This window comes from Neolamprologus brichardi, chromosome 18 (assembly GCF_056152115.1).
Source record: "Neolamprologus brichardi isolate AB-2024 chromosome 18, ASM5615211v1, whole genome shotgun sequence".
Taxonomy (NCBI): domain Eukaryota; kingdom Metazoa; phylum Chordata; class Actinopteri; order Cichliformes; family Cichlidae; genus Neolamprologus; species Neolamprologus brichardi.
The window spans coordinates 10,263,934-10,284,079 of NC_142121.1; the positions used below are offsets into that span (position 1 = coordinate 10,263,934).

Below are 20,146 nucleotides of genomic sequence, written 5' to 3' on the forward strand. Positions count from 1 at the left end.
GATTAAAGCTGCTAAACCTTCCACAGGGGCCACAGATGCTATCGGTTTCCCTTTGACCTTTGACCTGTCCCACTTAGGCTGAAATAATAATTAAAAAAAGTCCCTGCTACTGCAGAAATGTGGGAAAAAGCCATCGTGTAGCTTTGAAGCAAAGGGTGGTATTAACGTATCAAGTAAGCGGGAGACCTATTTCTGTTTTAATCCTCCTTTTTATATCTTTCTCTGACCATTTCTTGCTGTCAAGGTGATGTTGCTGGGCAACAGCCAAAGGGAAATAGGATTCAGCATGGCAAGGTCAAGACTAAATGCCTCACACAGCTCTCTCTCACACACTTGACACGCACACACACACCTCCAGCAGTGAACCTTGAGCTAGATGCTGCAAGTCCCCAGAAATCCTGCTTGACTTTTGATTTTTATCTGTTTCCAGTCTGGCTGACTCTTTGCCCTGCCTTTACCCATCACAGGCATTTCATTTTTCCCAGCTTCTTGTAATACAGCTGAGGAGTCAGCTTTATTTATTAAAGAGGCATGGGAGCCAGCTAAATGTGTCAAGGGGCTATATCCAGAGGTGTGGTGGGGTTAGAGTCCTTGGGCTAACCTTCAGTGGACACATTTTGCAAAGACAGTCACCACAACCATTTATTCAGCTTTTATTTCTGGAACTGTAAAAAGCAAATATTTCAAATCAGTTGAGTTCAATTTATTTTATATTGCGCCAAATCAAACCAACTGTCACATCGAGGCACTTTATAATGTAAGGTAAAGAAGCTACAATATTAGAAAGTAAACCCAAACAATCAAATGACCCCGTCTTTAAGAGATGATGGGGGTTGATTATTCAAGACCAATTCTGGATTTTACTAGTAATATGTGGTCTGCCTTTTAGTCCCGGTCATCACTCTCAATGCAGCATTCTGGTTTAAACGAAGGCTTTTTAATGAGCTTAAACATAATTTATTAGGGTGTTTGAAATGGAATTTAAAGAACCTGCTATCTCTTCATGGTGTTGAAATACTGGCGCTATGAGAGTAATTTGAAGTTCTGCTTGGTTTTGCTTGTGACCCTTTGAAATGAAGCCTTGTGTAATTACATGTCTGAGTTGTGATCAGTTCACTAATTTAATTTTTTCAAGTGGTTGAAGAGTTTTAGTGAGTGAAGTTCTTACATTTAAAAGTTTGGAGTCCTGTGAGTTTAAGAAATCGTGTTGTTGTAGGTTGAGTGTTATGGTGCTTTACAGTCAGATTATTCATTTAGATAAAACAATTGGATTATTTAGCTTCAGGGCTCCCAGTCAGTCTGTTTCCTTTTGATATCATAACAGCACATTTAACAAATGATTTGAAACAGTTTTCCTTTATATTTAACAGGTCAATTTGCCAATGTCTTCCAGCCCTGCTAATTAAAAATAAAAAAGTACCTGATTTAAATTTGGCACGGCTCCGCTTCAAAGTCATGTTCTTGTGCACCTCTGGACTGGTTCCAGCGGTTCTGAGCCAATATTTTTTAGATCACTCACTGAAAATCCCTGTCTCACCGCTTAAATAAACAACTACTTTTAACTGGACAAAAGTGCAAACACCAACTGTTCCAAACTGAACCACAGATCATCGTTTTGGGTTTGAGGATGATGAAAAGCTGAATCACTGGCTACAACTCAGAGTCCAAACAGCAGTTTTCAGTGGAAGGATCCACAGTATCCATCCCTGAAGGCAGTGTGTCCGGTCAGGATTATGCTTTTTTTTTTCTTTAATGACATTCACATGGTTTTGCATTGTGAATTTGGGGTTTAGTGTAACATCCTAAAGTGTCTGAAGAGGACCGTTTGGCACAAACAACCTCAGCTGTGCTGCTTGCTGGTGTGCATCTGCTCACAGTGCAGTGAAAAAGGAGTTTTGAGGGTTTTTTTTTTGATACACTAAATCAACCATCACTCATCTACAGCCCCACTTTCCAGATCTGGTATTATTCAACATTTTTTTATAATACTGAATTAAATCCACAGCATAAGCCCTGCACTTTATGCCATATGCACACAATGATTTCTGAAAAAAAGAAACGTGCAGGAACATTTCAAACTAAAGGTGCAGTTCATGCAAGTATTTTCTTGTCTTCAGTGTCAGTATGTCATGTATTTCTTGTCCGCGTATGTCATCTTGTCTAGTCTGTGTCATTATGTCTACGTGTCTCCATGTTTCCTGTTTTATTTTGAAAGTTTTGAGGTTTCTACGTTCAATGTGCATATATTACTCTTCCCCTGTGGCGCTATTATGTTTATTTGTGTCAGCTGTGTCTCCCCAGGTGTTACCACTTGCCTCATTACCCTTCTGTGTATTTAGTCTGTGTGTTTTCATTCAGTCTTTGTCAGGTTGTCTGTCAAGTTCCATGTACTTGATTCTGCTCAGTTCATGTTTTTCCTTATCATAGTTTCTCGCACGTGCCTGTTCAGAATCATGTTCGTGTCCGTTGACATAGTTACCTCAGTTTAGTTTTTTCTGTTTATGTTTCAGGTTTATTTTCGCCCCTGTTGCTTTATTTTGTACTCATGTATCAGCCATAATACACAGCTCGCTTTTTGTTTAACCTTAGTTCCGTCTTCCTCCGTGTGTGCAGTTGGGTCCTGCTCACTCCCCACACAGTCTGCTTCAGTTTTGGTGTGAGTTCCCTGTCTGTACGGACCAGGCCGTGTAACAATGTGAGTACAGTAAAACCCAATGACAGCAATGTGTTTTTGACAAAATCATGCCAGATAAAGCCATAAATGAATGAAGAAATCCACACGTCTTAACTAAGTGAAGTACTAAACAGCTTCATGTACAACTTTTTACTTCATCACTCGAAAGAGAAAAGCATCCACCATCCCCGATGAGGCTTTTGCTCGATGGCATGAGAATACTGATGGTGTCCCTTTTGGCAACGTTAACGTTAGCTAGCTTCATGCTTCTTGGTTGGAGGATGTAGACAGTTAACAGAAAAAAAGTTCCTGCCTGAAACATTTCTCAACAACTCTGTCATGACTTCTGGAAAGAGACATTGCTGCTGACTTTTTCAAATGTGTTTTCTTTTCTTTCTTTTTTTTGTTGTTGTTGCTTTGAGCACCAAAAGACTGTTTCTTTTCTTTCTTAAAAAAAAAAATCCTTTTCTAGTGCAGGTACTTAATTTGTCTAGAAGGTATGCAGGGAGCGGAGGGGAGCATAGAGGTCTCATGGGCATTAAGCAGCAGGGTAAACAAGCTTCAAAGCTCAAGCAGAAGCCGCAGACTTGACCTAGGGTGAATCGCAAGTCATTAGTTACATGCCAGGCAGCATCTGGGGTAATCACACCAAACACCATGGGCTTTATCACTCTGAACTACACACACTACAGAAGCAACAGGGCGTAGCATGTTGGAAGAATCCTCCTTTAAAACGAGACGACACGTCCTAAAATAAAACAAGGATGAAATGTTACACTTTTTAAATTTAGCTACTTTTTTTCTGCTCTTTGCTTCTAGCAACAGTGTTTCTGTTTGTTCACTGATTAAAGGAAACACAGAATGTCCTTTCTGACACCCGCAGCTCAAAGCTCGTCTCTTGAAGACGACAGCACAGCATTTCTTCAAATTTGTGTTTCATATTTTAAATGAGATTTTTGTTCAGAGCTCTGATAGGTTTCAATTTTATTGAAGATGTTCGCTTCCCTGGAATAACTTCCACGCTCCGCGTAGATCAGATAAGATGTGGTTGTACAGCATACCGAGACACTTTCAAGAAATCCATCACCACATTCTCTTATCATTACAGAAAATCACAGGTTTATTACAGGCGGAGAATGCGTGCTAACCTGTCCCACTATCATTTTGATCATGTAATGACAAAGTACAGTGATGAAAAACTCAAAAGGTGCGCTTCTACCAACAGCCACACAAGCCTCACAGCTGAGCCCATCATTTCCCCACTGCAGCTTCTCTGGTCATCTGATGATAGATAGCCATGTGGCAGATGTTTCCGGAAGTACCCCATTGATAACAGTCCCATAGGAGCCCCTTGATTGGACTTCATCCCCCTCCCTCTGTCCCACCAGCTCATTCATCACTGGCTGAAATTAGAAGCTGCCCTTGAGTGTCAGCAACCAAAGTGTTGATGGAAGGGGTGCTGATGAGATGCACTGATTTGAGTGCTGCATGGTATCCTGAGAGGGTGAGGGATGATTGTTTATGAATTTATGTACTCGTGCAGTAGATGGGGTTGTATTTTCATCTAATGTAATACACCTGTCAATCTGGAACGGCAAACGGTTCTAGTTTTAGATGTGCATTTATCTAAAGTCTGATGTGGCAGTTTCACTTATCGGTGCTGGACTTAGTGGAAAAAAGTGAAAAACAGAGGAGCTACATTAATATGACATGATTCAACTGAATGTACTGAATGTGTAGAGGGAGCAGTTCAAGCACAAGTGAAATTTGAGTTTGTGAAATTGCATAGAAAACAATAGAAGGGAGTGATTTGATGGATTGTTCCAGCATTAGCACAGATGCATAGGTTGTACTGAATCGTGATGGTGACGTGGGAGTTCAACCAGAAGCACAATGCTTTCTGTTTACAAGCCAACGCACTTTCCACTTCTGACTTCACATGGTCATTAGTTTTAGCCAATTCTGATGTCTATAGAAAGAAGATCAATCAGGTAGGGGTTGGGGTTTCATGGTGACTTGGAGAGATTCCTATTGACTTTATTGGACTCTATGAGACTCTTGCATACAGGTCCCTATCAAGTGCAAGTATGGGAGATAAGAGAGTGAAAATAATGACATGAATCATTTGGCGTATTTTTGTGCATTTGTGTGTCTGCTTAAAGCATCACTTTGAAAGCTTTTGGCGAATTCTCAAAGGAGAAAGGACATAAAAGAAAAGCCACATTTCATCTGCCTTAATTTGATGGAGGAAGTTAGTGGGCAGATGCCTGTTTGTATACAATGATGCTGTCTTTAGCAGACCAAAACAAAGGCACAAAAAGGCTGTATGTTGTAAAAAGGAAAATCATCCTTAATCTGACTTTTTCATTAAAATAAAAAATAGTACTGTAAGAATATGGCAGAATAATCCAAAGTTCAAACAGAAAATCTGAAGGAAGCAAGAAAATGAAGCAGTGGGAGACACAGGAGTCGGAGGGGGAAAGCCCGACAAGGTCATTAAGACTGAGGAAAGGGACACGCTTACCAAATATAATGAGACACAGGTAACTTCAATTAGATAACAAGACAGGGACTCAAAACACAGCAAGCCACATAAGGAAGTAATATGAGTGGGATGTAACTGAAAGGAATGTGGAATACACACAGAGGGAAGCAGGGAAATGCAGAAGAGAGTGGGGAAAATGGAAAAACGCGAGGAAAGAACGAAAAAAAACCAATAATGAATTCTGTAAAATATTAATTGCACTATAAACCATGACACAAGATTAACAAAACTAATCAATTAATTTATGTATATATATTACATTGATTGCAACTGTCCTGAGTGCAGCAGTCAGATGAAATTAGTGGGACACTGTGCCAGTAAGTAAATATTGGCACAGTAGCCCAATATTATAATTTTATCTTGGCAAAAGAAAAGTAGGTACAAAAAGCAACAGGTTGCCTGTTTGGGGTGTGACACACAGTTCTCCATTTCAGTTTTGTATTTTTATTTTGTATCTCCCAAATGGCTCTCTTGTACCTGTCTAGATGCCAACGTGCCCTTTTGATTGGGATCAAGTACAAGCTTGAGGCAGCAATAAAACCTAACCCTGTCTATAACGCTGCTGTGGTTGTGGTCTGTATTTTTGTTTCTCCCCCTCAGGGGAGTTTTACCACACCACTGCAGTGAATTCCCATTTTACTGGGTAGGGTGGTTACCAAAGTGTTGGCTTTTGACTTGTTTTTATAGTCCAACAAAGCCGACTCATGACTGCTTAGACTGCATATGTCTGATGAACCAACAACCTAAGCTTTGTCTTATAGGAACTGATCAGACAGTCTCCAATATTCACTTTATGTCCAAGAGATTCAATCACATACACACACTTGAAAACTGAGCCGGTTGTGATGTTTTATTGTCCTCATCCATGTCTGTTAACTGGTTGATGTTAGCTGACTGGCCATGCTGTTAGACTGACCTTCCGGGCATTTTGAACAAAAACCACCACACCGTTAAATGCCCCCATCAATAATGATATGAAAACACGAAGTGAGAACCTGTAGGCAGCCCAGTGTAAACGTGTCTTGCCGGGTGGATAATGCTGCCTTTCTAAGCAGACAAAGAGATCTGCCCTCCGTGTGCTGCTGCTGTTCGTATTTTCAGACGCAGTGTTACTCTTCTGAGCCTGTTCGACGGGGTGCAAAAAGCATTCAGCTCTGAAGGATTTGAGAAACAGTGCAATCGTCCTGAATTTAAATGGGTTCAGGGCCCCGCGTACAGATGGCTGTGTACACAGCCAGATACGCCGTTCAATAGTTCGGAGCCCGCTTTCTTCTCTCTCTAATCGCACCCTCTCTTTTTCTCATTGCTGTCTTCGCGGCCTCTTTATCACTGCACTTCTTTACACACCTTGTACATGTAGACTGAAAAACACACATCCCGAAGCACACAGTGTTTTACTCCATTTCATTCTCGTTGCCCCACATCTTCTTTCTCCTCTAATTCTCCGTCCCCTCTTATTTCCCAGGACTGAGGATCCAGATAAAGAAATCGTTTTCCTTTGACCGTCAATCACGTTGACGTAATTAAACAAACCAGAAAAAACGTTTCTGTCTTACACCTCCTTTTCCCCCAGCCTTCTTCCCTTTCCAGGCTTCTAAACACCGAGAAATGAGATAAAGAAATCACTTTTGGGGGCGAATGGCCACAAAATAGCAAGCGTACACCTCAAGCTTTCCCTCAATCCACCATTTGACTTGTCCACCACCCTCAACCTATTGTTCTTTCTCAAACACACACATGTCCGAGCGCATTCCCCTAAACATTTATTTTCTTTGCTCCACATTGCAGCACAAACTCAAACTGTGAAGATAAACTAGCCTGCAGTGTCAGAGTCTGACACAATGAAAGAATGCCATGCTGCAGAGCACCACAGTGATAGATTAAGACCAAAGTAGCAGATTAAAACAAATGAGGACCGGTGAAGGCTTCCAGACATCTCAGTTTTCATCTGATGTAGCGGGCCACCCGGGGAACCAGATGCTGGGAATTTTTTAACAATTTGAACAAGAACAAAGCTTTTGTTTAATTGACACAGTGAAGCTCTATTTACATTTAATCACCATGATTTTAAAATGCATTTCTTTATTTTAGCTGCTGGAAATAAGGCTAGAAAAGCACTGTGGCCATTGCTAAGGTTTGGTTACAGTTATGTAATTGCTCTTTGTCAAAGTATGGCGAATACTGATACTGGTTTTGGGATCAAACCTACCTGTTGTTTGCATGTTCTCCCTTTGCCTGCCCTTTTTTTAATCCAGATGTTCTGGCTTCCTCCCACAGTCCAGAGACATGAATCTTAGGTTGATTGGCCATTCTAAATACTGGATGCAGGAGAAGCTTGAATGATTGCCTTTTTGTCTGTGTTAGGCATATAATCAACTGGCAACCTGTTCACGGGGCACTGTGCTTCTGAGAATACAGCCGTAATCCAGTCAGATGGATGGATCACAAAGATATTTGTGCCTTAGATTAAGATTTTGTAGCTATTTTTGTTCGAACAGCCTACGCACAGAGCATTTTATTTGTAGTTCTGGGTGCTGTGTCTCATGAGCTCTCTCAGCGATGTGAGGAAGGTTGGGCATTTCATCTTGAAAGACCCGATTAGTTTCAAAGACTAGGATTACTGAAAGTTTAACGGAATTACAATAAAAAAGATGAAAGAAGGAGAAGATATTTACTAGTAGGAGAAGACATACACTTTCAACATTAAGATCGAAAAGCTCCAGTCTTGAGGTGTAAAGATGGGGTCATATTTCTCATTTCTCAATTATGCGCAGTACATATTTAAACGCTAATTACTCTCCTATTAGTTACAAAATGGGCCAATAGCTATATTAGTTACTTATAGACTTTTTCCAGTACTTTAACTCCACATTTAATGATCATTATCTCTAATACAGCGCAAAGTCCGTATAAACCTGTGATTTGTATATTTTCTTTATTCTTATTTCTTCACATCTATTGTACCAGGCTTCACGGTGGTCCTTGCATTTGTTTGTTTCTTGCCTGGCACGAAGGGAAAAGACATTTAAATCCAAACAAGTTAATTAGGAGGGAGATAGCATCAGCGCAAACGAGGCTAATGAAATAAACACTGTCCTAAAAGAAGAGATTAGCAATTAAGCTATTGGAGCGCAGAGTCATTTATGTTCCATTGTGCTGTCTTTTAATGTGGCACAGTAATGAATACTGCTCTTGCTTTTATATCTGCGTGAATGCGTGTGTGTGTAATATATGAGTGTGTGCTGTTGGGTAATAATAACCCACTCTTGCCTATTTGTTTACCAGCCTTTGTTTACTGAAGGACAATATGACTATTTTCTGTTTAACATCTACAGTGCTGGCACTCAGTGTGCAAACTACCCTGTACTTCCTGTATTTAAGATGATGCCGTGTGATTAGACGAGAGAGGTATGGATGCACTGATTTTCTTTCGTATGCGTTTATTTGACTGATTAAAAGCAGAAAGCGTGTGTGTGTGTGTGTGTGTGTGTGTGCAAAATCCCTGCACCTGCACATTGTATACACAAGCCTCTGTCACTATGTATCGTTTGCAATGGTGAGACAAAGTGCATGTGCTCTGCCTACGGACAGTATGTTACATTCATGAACACACACACACAGTAAACACAAACTGCTCTCGGCTGTGTGTGTGATTCATGCGGTCTGGTCCTGTTCTTGCTGATGAATGGAGACCAAAGGGCTTTGTAGCAACCAGGACACATGGTAACTCTCCCTCGACTTTATCTCCAACAACACCATCTATAGAACACATCTGTCTATCTGTCCAGCCGTGGCTGGGAAAGTCGTTAACCCAGAGACCCTCTGGGCTCCTGAAAGCCACTGACCAGACAAAGATTGAGAATAAGAGAAAAAAATATTAGGATGGAATTTATGAAGTTTTTACCTTTCTATGGAAAATGCATTTAATAATAGATATACACCCAGCCACCATGTTTTTACTTCAGGTATACCTGTTAGATTACTGCCAGCAACTCAGTGCATTAAGACATGTAGACATGGTCAAGATAATTCGCTGAAGTTCAAACTGAGCATCAGAATGAGGAAGAAATGTTATTTAAGGTGATTTGACTTTGAAGGTAGCATGGTTGTTGGTCCTCAGTGTTGGGGAGTAACGGAATACATGTACCGCCGTTACGTATTTAAAATACAAAACATGAGTAACTGTATTCCGTTACAGGTACCGTTTAAAAAGGTGGTATTTAGAATACAGTTACTTTGTTGAAATAAATGGATTACACGGCGGTAGTTCCCTGTTTCATATTGTGGCGGGTCAGGACTGTTTGGGTTTTGTTTGACAGCTACGTTCTGTTGTTCCAGGCGCCAGCGTTAGTTGCCATGGTTACAGGGTGACGCTCTCTCTGCGACTGTGTGTTACCTGGGTCACTACCCGATCGGTACCCCGCATGCGCAAATCTTACGTCACTTCCTCTCTTTACCAACATTGCGACATTCAATATATTCGAACGATACGGTTAGCGCCCAGTTAGCTCCTAGCATTTTTCAACAGCTCTGCCTCCTTTTCGACTGCCCGGGACATTTAAACAATGGATAATCCGTATGCAAACAAATTCACGCTTTTCTCCTCAACAGAGAGCGTTTCCCGATTGAACAAAAGCGCCATAAAATAAGAAGAATGGCGCCTAATTACAGAGTTAATAATACAGACTTTGTAATATCTCACGTGTAGATTCATCAGCCAGATTAAGTGTCTACTGACAATTGACAGTGTGAGCGGACATCATCATCACTATTCCAATCAATCTTCTCCACACAGACAGGCATAAACACACTCGACTATCACTAAATCAAATTTAACACACGTTTGTAATGACGCTAATTCAGTTTAGAATAGGGTTCATTCGCTTGGTCAGCAGGTGGCAGTATCCTCATATACTGGGGAGTAAACTGCCATTAAACAAACAGAAGAAGAAGAAAACCGCTGCACATGCGCGGTACGGATCGAGTAGACCCGATTTGTACGGTCCGACTTTGCACATGCGCAGTAAGGATCGGGGAGTCCTGATCCGTAACTATCTTTTTATTTTTCGTTTTTGTCTACATTATATTGAAATGCTTCATTATTGGAAACATGTTAAGAGATACTTGTTATTCTTAACATCTTAACAGATACTCTGACCCGTAACTATCGTAAAATGCTTCGACCGGAAGTAGACACCTTTCGCGCATGCGGGGTACCGATCGGGTTTCCGGTACGGATCGGGTAGTGAGAGCGCCTTTTTTTGTTGTTGTTGTGCTAAGCTAATAGGCAGAGTGTTACAGGCCTCGTGGGCAGTGTAGTCCGTGCTGCAGGGAGAATGGACTGCTATACCCGTTATGTGTCTGTGAGCGTGAGGAGGGAGAAAAAGGAGAGTGGAAAACTACTAGCTGTCATCGAGCAGAAACGGGAGCTGGAAGCATGTAAATATAATAATAACCACTGCAGCCAAGAAGAGTGCCTGATGAGCCCAGTTGTAAGTAAGCTATTAAGACTCGACTGTACACCGTGTTCGTGTTTTCCTCCGAAACAATAAGTTCTGTTGGAGCAGCCTTTCAACGCCTCTCTCTGTCTCTCATAAGCAAAGTTGACCAAGACAACAAAGTAAAGCTAGTTTTCAGCTACGAGCCTGACAGTATTAGCCAGAGGTCCTTTTACCTCCAGTAATAGTAATAAATCCCACAGCAATAGTACATTCATGTAGTTGTAAATACGATAATATATTAAGTAATCCAAAGTATTCAGAATACGTTACTCTCATTGAGTAACGTAACGGAATACGTTACAAAATACATTTTGGGGCATGTATTCTGTAATCTGTAGTGGAATACATTTTAAAAGTAACCTTCCCAACACTGTTGGTCCTAGATGGGCTATTTCAGAAACTGCTGATCTGCTGGGATTTTCCTGCATAACAATCTAAGAGTTTATAGAAAACGAGCAGAAAAAATATCCTGTAACCTTCTTGATGCCAGAGGTCAGATGAAAATGTCCAGATTGTGTCAAGCTGAAGGCAAAATTGTTGATTATTATTGCTTCATGGTAGGGAATCTAATATATGCATTGGCAAGTGAACATATGCTATGATTATATTGTTGTTATATGCACTCAATAGTATGTTAAACAAGCAGATATGTTTACTCTTCATATTATGTTTACAAAAAATTATTTTAAACATACAAAGCCTGGCACATGTTCTAAAAATGCGCATGTTAATACAAGCAGGTTGTGCACCTGTGTCACTTTTAGCAGCGTTGTCATCTCGGTGAGCACACAGAATTTTGCATGCAAGGTGTTTGTGTTGTGGAGTATAAGCCTTCGTGCCGACTCTCTTTCTGTGCTTATCTCATCTTTTAGTGGCTTATTTTAGAGCGCCGGTGCCTGTGATTGTATGAGTTCTGAGTATTCATACTGGTTGTGAGTTTGCATGTATAGTAGCTGTCTCTGCCTGCTGGGATTTTCTGAGGTGTATTCACAGAAAGTTTGTGGATGAGAATATGTTTTTGGCTCCTTACTCTTTGTTGTATTATTTAAAGGCTAATGTAAATGTCTTATAAGACAGAATTTTTCTGCTAAACAGCCCAGTATCACTCAAATTATATGAAATGATCTGCACGTTTGACTGTATTTGTAAAGATTAACATCCCTGTTTGCCTCTACGCACATCCCTGAATGTATAGGTCATTACAAAAATATGCTGAAAGTGTACATACATAACTAACGTAGTGTATTACCCATTCAGACTGTATAGCATGGGTGTCTACTCAGGTGTGTCCTAACGTAAAAGACAGTTGCCTAGGCAGAAGTCATCCCTCATGTCCTCCTCCTAAACAATAGCCTATTGTGGCACACAGGCAGACTGACAGATTCAATATAGGCCCTGCAATAGAAGGCAGATTAAGTCACTGCATCATTGCTTACGGCTCCTTTTAGATGCCATTAATTGCTTTCATCATTGGCAGCCATTCTTTAGCTTGAAGTAGAGCGAGGTAACAAAAATGAATGCTTTAGCAAGAATAGATATCACCGTTTCAGACGTAGTGGAGTGAGCTCATTTACCATCCTTTTGTGAGGAGCCTATTTTTTACTATAGTGATAAATAATGAAGTTATAAAGTGTCACCAACAATAAAATAAACACCGTGGCAACCATGCACATAAGTTTAGTACACAGATAGCCTATAAAACCTTTGAAACAAGCACAGATGCCGGCCAAATATGATGCTGCAATAATGTTAAAACCTATAAATGTTAAACTTCTTGGTATTTTTGCTTTAGGCTAAACTGCTTCAATAGAGCATCTTTGTTTATAAGAAATGCTCTGATGGATGCAGCATGTGCATTTAATACAGAGAAAGAGCCAACTGTGGTTTTCTCTTGCTCTCTTTTTTTGCTTGTTTTTATATCACTTGACTGACTCAGTGCTGTGACAGCTTTTGGCTCTTGGTTCTGTCATGATATCATCATTCTGGGATTGAGGGTCATTCCTGGCATGCTTTTCCAACTGTGCTTCAGTACAAAAAGCCACAAGGGGACTTTCAGACAGGCTAATTTTGATGCCAAAGTTCTTCCAGTGCCACAAACTTTGAGTGTTTATCAGATAAAGTTGTCGTGGGCCGGGTGGTGGTGAGGGGAACAAAACCCCCAAATGTGGGTCCATGAAGAATTATCCACCTAAATTCATGTCCCTGTCCTGATGGGTCATGAGGGTGTTGCATTAGACGTATCGTTGTGGTTAACATTAACATAACAAAAAAAAAAAGTTGTATATGTAGGTATGTCCCTTTGTGTGTGTATATATACATACACATATTATATATATGTATGTGTATAAACTGAATTGAAAAATTATACAAAATTATCCAATTCCACTGTGAAGTACTGTCCAATCAGTTTTCTAGCACTTGGGTGAATCTGAGCAGAGTGTATAGCCAATGTACATTTCTGCACATGTGCACCCATAACATGCACATCTGTGACAGATGTCTGACAGATGTTGTGTTATGCTTCAGATCATAAGCTGCTCCTTTTCTTCTACAACTTAATCTTTGTCTGTCCCAAATATTTTCCAAGAACTGTACAGACTCTTTTAGATGTTTTCTGGCAGCCTGACCAGGTCTTCCTGTTCCTATCCCTCAATCTTTCCATCTCTTGGTTATAGACCTTGATGGTGATACACCTGGCTCCTCAAGGCTATCCTATACTTGGTTAGATGTTATCACATTGTTTTTGTTAACCATGTAAATCTGTCATTGTGCACTAACTCTGCTGTGGTCTTCCAGATATTTCGATGTTGCAAAAGTGCCCAGTGCATTTTTTCTTTTTAAGAATTCACAAGGTTGTTGGCCTCTGCTGATGTTTTTGCTGTTTCTCTGATGGATTTATTTTCAGCCTAATGATGGCCTCCTTCACTTGCATCAACATCTCTTTGGATCCAATGTTGAGATTTCCAAATGCAAGTTTAACACTTGGATTAAACTCCAGATTTCATTTGTTAGAAAACAACAAATGAACAGGCCTCACTTGGCAACTGCTTGTCAGTCAATTGTCCAATTATTTTTGAGCCTCTGAAAAGGGGGACTGTTTAAAAGTCCTAAACAGTCAGTGCAATGCTTTTGTTAACCCTCTTAAATTAAAACTGTGGCGAAATACAGAAACATAATTACAAAAACTTGTCATTGTCCAAATATTTATGGGCATAACTGTATTCATATACACCACCAAACTATTGTTTATACGGTGGGTTTATTTCACAATATTAATGTTTCTGCAAACTTTTATCTTCCAAACAGTAAATTAAAAGACTTGAGTATCAGGTTGAGCTGTACTTTTATGATTAATGGCACTCCTTTGTGAGTCACTCCATGCAGCAAATAACCACAATGGTAAAAGCTGTGGAACGCACTGCAGGAGATTAAGAACTATAAAACTAAAAGGATGCCGGAGAGAAAGGCCAGACGGGTCTTTTGGGGTCTTCCTGTAGCACCCTGAAGGCACTGGCTGTGAGCTGAAAGAGAGCTCAATAATTTAAACTCCATCGTGCCAAATACTTCATTTTATCTTCCATTAAACTCGTTTTATTTTGTTCCTTCATCTACATTTAATTTGATTGGCCTAAATTTGTTTCGTTCCGAGACTTCGACCGAATTCCTTTTCCTAAAGGCAACACGGATTTCTCCGAAGTTCATTCAAATTTAATAGAATCGTGGCATCTTGATTTTTATGTAAAAACACTCTCCTCATATCGAGCCAAGTCCCCGAGTTGAGGGGGTAAAGCAGCGAGTGAGTGGACTCCCCAACAATGTGCCAGCATTTCATGAAAACACTGGCTTCACCAGAGTGCGAAATGAACAAGCACTGCTTCGTGATTTTCTTCTTCTGCGTTCCTTTAGTTCCTCGTTTCAATTTTTAACTTGCAAGGTTATTTCTGATAGTTACTGAAAAGTTAAACATTTTGCGTTTCTTATGTTATTCTAAATATAAGCCAAAAATAATGTCTTTCAGTCGTATTTGCACACTGTCACTTACACATAGCAGCCTGTTAGATTAGCTTTGCAGGAGTGTAAACAAAGGAAAATGGCTGACCTGGATCTGTCTAAACGAACAGGACAAAATGTCTATGTATTTATTATTATATATTTATTCAATAGAAAAACCCCATCAGGCTGTGGTTTTAAAGTGGGTTTCGACCAATTCGTTTTTACCTATGTTTACGATACAGATACAGTTGCCACAGAGAGTAGTGACAACTAGCTGTCCCTTAATTCTACACATACACCTTATTTAGAAATCTTATTTTTGATCATTGCTTCTGTTGTAATCTGCTAGCAATGAAAATATTTTGGGTTTCTTGTTTCTTGTTGTTGCTTTTACTCTGAGTGCTATTGATCAGTCAGCTTTGAGCAAGGAATCGTTGCGTGCAGGTAAACAGTTTGCTTAAAGAATAAAAGAGAAGTGGCAGAAGACCAATGCCATAACCACTGGCTATCATCTGATAATTTAGTTAATTTCTCTCAGTTGTTAAAAATGTATCTGCAGCAGTACTGACTTTTTCACCTTTATTGTTCTGCACTAGAAGCTGTTGTACAAGTGACCCAAGTCTCCATTCGTAAACAGTGACCAACAGACAAAAACAGAATTGTCTACAACATCAGACTCACAAATGGATTCTAGTAAGACTGATCATTACTTTTCTGTTGTTTCCTCTTGTTTTTCTTTCTTTTTCCCATCCCTGTCTGTGTCCTGTGTGTACAGTTTGTACTTTTTGTTCTTTACCTCTTGGACAGCTGGGTAAAAGTGCCAGATATCCTGCCAAGCTTAGGCTTAAAGTCCATTTTTTTTCATAGAATTTACTCTCTTATTACGTGACTAACTCACTGTCGCCACTTGTGCTGAACTCGTACCCCGATCAGGACCAGCATATGTTCAGAGTTTCAGTTTAAAATCAGGTAGAAGCGCCCACAAGTGTGATATAGATCCTCTGCTAGGAGAATGTGTTTTCTTTTAAAGTTCAGCATATTAAGTTGTAGTTTAAAAAACCCCATAAAATGAAGCCCATCTATAATGTTACAGAGGCACAAAGTGTGTGTCACCTTCTCATTGGATTTTACATGTATTCAGTTGGTGATGCTGGAAGTGTTTACACGATTTTATGTCTAAGTTACACTCTTGGAATTTTAGCTAATAGAGCGTAGATTAGAAAACTGATCCGTTGCATTTGTTGGCCATTTATCACCAAGCATACCAATTCAATCAATAAAAATAATTTCCTTTGTGTTTTCCAAAGGTTTTCTCCTTCATTAGACTGTGTTACCGTAACCATTTTTTTTTCAGTTTGATTTTCAGGGTCTTTGAATTCAGTCCCACTGTAGGTTGAACATTTTAATTTGATCAAAAAATGGCAACACATTATCCAGTCCATATCAGTAATGGATATCCAGCATGTTTTTTCCCCTTTGAGATGTGATGTGTTTTGAAAGTGTTCCTTTAATTTTTTTTTAACAGTGCATTTAACCTTATATAGATTAGGGAAATCCAAAATGAATTCAAACATGTGAACCCATTTCAGTTTTCAAAGAAGTTAATATGTGCTGCACAATCTTAACACCCTGGAAAAAAGAAGAGGTCAAATAAATCTTTAATAGCCCCAGATTACAATGACATGTGAGTGATGAAACCTTTGACCACAGCTGTATATAATATGTGTGTGGATGTCTTTTTCTTGCACCAGTTATATATAAATATGTACAGCTGGTACAGCAAAAACACATTTTCGAAGTTATAGAAGAGCCAAGACGTCAACTCCCGATTATTTCCTATGCAGAAAATCTTCATCTTTTCACTCTTCACATGAACAGCAGCGAGAAATATTGAGTGTCTTAAGACTTGTCATCTCCCTTACTTCTCAAACATGTCTGCTGAATTACAATGAAGCCATTTTGGCTTTTGACAAAACAGAGCCTAGTGCAGAGTGCTGTTGAGTAAAGTGAGAACCAGTGGGTAGCATTTTCCCCTTATTCTCTTTCATCCATGAGAAATGAAATGAGAGCAGAGAAAGCACCCTGAGAGGTGAATGGATATTCTGCCACCTGCGGCACAGACCATGTCGACTGTTGAAAATATCTATATAGTACCAAACGCCATTTAGATTCTGCTTCAGAGTGCGACTGTTTGATGAGACGCTGAAGCCTGGTGACATTAGATCATCATTTTATGTTGCTACTTTCATTTGAGCCTCTTTAAAGCCAAAACAATATGAGGTCTGATGGATTCTTTGATGCTCTTTACATATGTTTCTGTGTGGGTTTATTCTCTCTTAAAAGTAGATTTGTTTTAAAGGAAACATACCATGCTTTATATTCTGCCATGCATATATTAAAACGATGTTGGATGCGTATTTATAACATGGCCAAAGTTTCAGATAATGAGGCCAAAACCTCAGGCTTCATATTTCATTAAATGTGCCGTCTCCAACAGTTTTCCTGTACACTTGGCGCCAGTGGCTGTGGATTTCCTTAACATGGTCATTTGAGGCTGGCTGCTTGTACAGCAGCCTCATGTTTCTTCTACTGAAGCTTTTGATTTGCAAGAAGTCATTATGGTCCTGGATATGCTAGCCTGTGATTTGAGTTTTTTGTGGACTTTCTAGTTTTCTTTGTGTAAATGTGTGATTCTTTGTCACAGTCCGGGTGAGCTGCTGGAAATTTCCACTGGGTTCCAGATTCACCTGTGTCCGCCGAGACCTGCGTTGTCTTGTCACCGCCAGTTTGTCAACTGACCCATGTTAGTAACAGGCTCTTATCCCCTATGCTATTGTCTCAAGTCCACCTTGTTCTCTTGTGCTGCAGTTTTCTGGTCACGCCTCGGCTCATCCCTCAGGCTTTGCTCATTTCTCAGACTCCAAGCCATACTCTCTGCTCTTCACACGCCACCTCTTGGAAAGCTTCCAGCTCTACACCTGCCTGCCCTCCTGCCACCTTTTGCTCTGTGGATCTCTTGAACCCAGGTCAGCCATTCCACTCCGCTCAGCTCACCCGGAGCTACACCTTCTCCCCTCAAATCTACTCCAACTCCACCTGCAACTGCTACCACAGCCGCTTCCAGCCGTGACTCAGTCCACCTCGTTAGTCCCTCACCCCTCACCTTGCTAAGTTGTATACTGTATATATTCTAAGTTGCCACGTTTCTATCCCAAGTTATTATGCTGTGTTTGTCACTACCAAAATAAAACTGTTAAAACTACTTCTGTTGTCTTCGCACTCTGTTCCACACTTGGGTCCAATTTCAAAATTCTTTTCCCCTTTGTGTATTAATTCTGTTCTTTTTCTTGGGTTTTGCATATCTTCCATGTTGTTCTGCCCTTTCTGTAAAGTTTTCATCAGTGGGGTCCCGCTTGTTTGGTTATTTTCTCTCTTATTTTGGTAGCCTTTGTCTAGTGTGCTTAATGGGTTTTAGTTTATTTCCCTTGTCCATTTTTTTTCTTTTTAAATGTGTTGCACCTCCTGTTTTCTCTTTCTTCATTATCTTGTGTATTATCATGAAAAATATGGATTTTATTTTCAAACTCAGTCATTTAAATCTAATCTGTTACACTCCAATAATAATATGAAGTTGTAAGGTTTCCTTTAAATGTTACATTAAAGTACCCATAATCTAGTAATTTATATTTATTTAATTTAGGTACCTGGAATAGCATTTTAATGATATTTGAAGGAAATAAGTACTCCTTAATTTTTAACCTAGTATGATTTTGTGTTTTTTAACTAGCATATGGATTTAGGGCATGTGCACATGATAAATGTTTTAATCATCACTGAATTAAGGTTAAGTATTAGATTTGTATATTAACAGCAACATTAATACCATCCTTTATATATCACAGTATTCATATAACTGATGATTAAGTCTGTAAAAAATTGTAGGCTTATTTAATCAGTTTAAGTAAAGAATCTCCTAAAATACCATTATTTGTGCACCAGGAATGTTTCAGCCAAATTGAGGTGGTTTAAGAATTACATTGGATCCCAAACCTGCGTGTGTGCATGCTCTGTAAAAGATGGATGAATAAACAATGATAATAAATACCTCAAAGTGGCTCTGTCCCCACTGTAGCAGACTGTGCTCTATAATAAAACAGCCTTGTGATTTCATCCGCTTTTATTAAATTTAGTTACAAATCACATATGAGAACAAACATGTGTTACCTTGGCAACTGTTGATCACACTTCAATCCCTTTATTATTCACATAGAAGAGGTGCCATATGTTGAATGCATTCCATTGCTAACATCAACTGAGACATCCTGTTTTATTTCTTGTAGGTGAAAGTAAGGTTGTTTTCCCCCCACACCTCTTTGGATAGGAAAAACACAAATATTTCAAAGATTAAGATATTGTCCATCAGCAGGCAGCATAAATCCTGGCATGACCAGTTCTCACCCACAACATTAATTTGACAAATTCTTCGCCAAAGGCTCACAACTGCCACCTTATTCCATACTGACTTTTCTTCTGTTTATCCTTAGTTCTGTTTCATCTTTTAAAATGATTTTTCTAAATGTTTTATGCACAGTGACTTCTATTCTTAAACTATTTTATTCAACCACAGGTAAACCTCTGTAACGTCCACCGAGAGTAAACAGATGGATGTAACTTCGAGGTCTGAAAACTGAAGCCAAAAAAGTAAGTGTTTTAAACCTGCATTCTATTTAATGCCCATCAGGGGGTAACTCCTGTGGTTGCAGAATGACTTCCAGTTGTATACCTCTCTATGGGAAAACAGCCCCTGGCTTTCTTTTTCGCTCTGCAACCTCACTAAACACTTTCCTGATGACTTTATGACCTAGATTTGGGTTTTGCTGAAAAGAAAATTAAGTCAATTTTATGACTCATGATCCAAGAGTCACAAAGGAGGATTATCCTGGGTATTCTCATTGGCTAAAGACTTATCACTAGCCAATGAGTGTGCGGTTTTATAGTCGCACCATTTTTTGCTTGTTTGAAAGAGAAAAAACACCCCAAGTCTTCATTACAGGACTTCACAAAACAATGGGTGATGTCAACATAGCTTTGTTCACTTGTTATACTCTGGAGTATTATTAGGGTTGCTCTTTTGAGATGGTCAGAATAGATGGTTAACATTGGCCACTAGACATAACCCTCACTTATTGTGCACACAGGGCAGCACTGACCAGTCATTTTTTCCAGTAAAGTCACTGAATAAAGTTTGACATGCTTTTGGCTGTATCTCAATATTGTGTAACAAAAACAACAAATTTCAGTCTTAAATACCACAGAGCTATCAGATCACTCTATTTTTAGGTTTGAGTCAGAGCTACACACTTCCATTGATTGTTAGATCCCATTGTGGGATTTGTTGCTATCAGCCTTTGTTGTACAATGTGTTTGTGCTTT

General features: G+C 39.6%; 1 long non-coding RNA gene across 1 annotated transcript; it reads left to right on the forward strand.

Moving 5' to 3' along the window:
- Positions 1 to 1,607: 1,607 nt before the first annotated feature.
- LOC148097669 (uncharacterized) lies at positions 1,608 to 19,702 on the forward strand. The gene is made up of 3 exons (XR_015716807.1): positions 1,608 to 1,724; positions 2,614 to 2,695; positions 19,341 to 19,702. It is a non-coding gene; the product is annotated as an uncharacterized LOC148097669 (long non-coding RNA).
- The last annotated feature ends 444 nt before the right edge of the window (positions 19,703 to 20,146 follow it).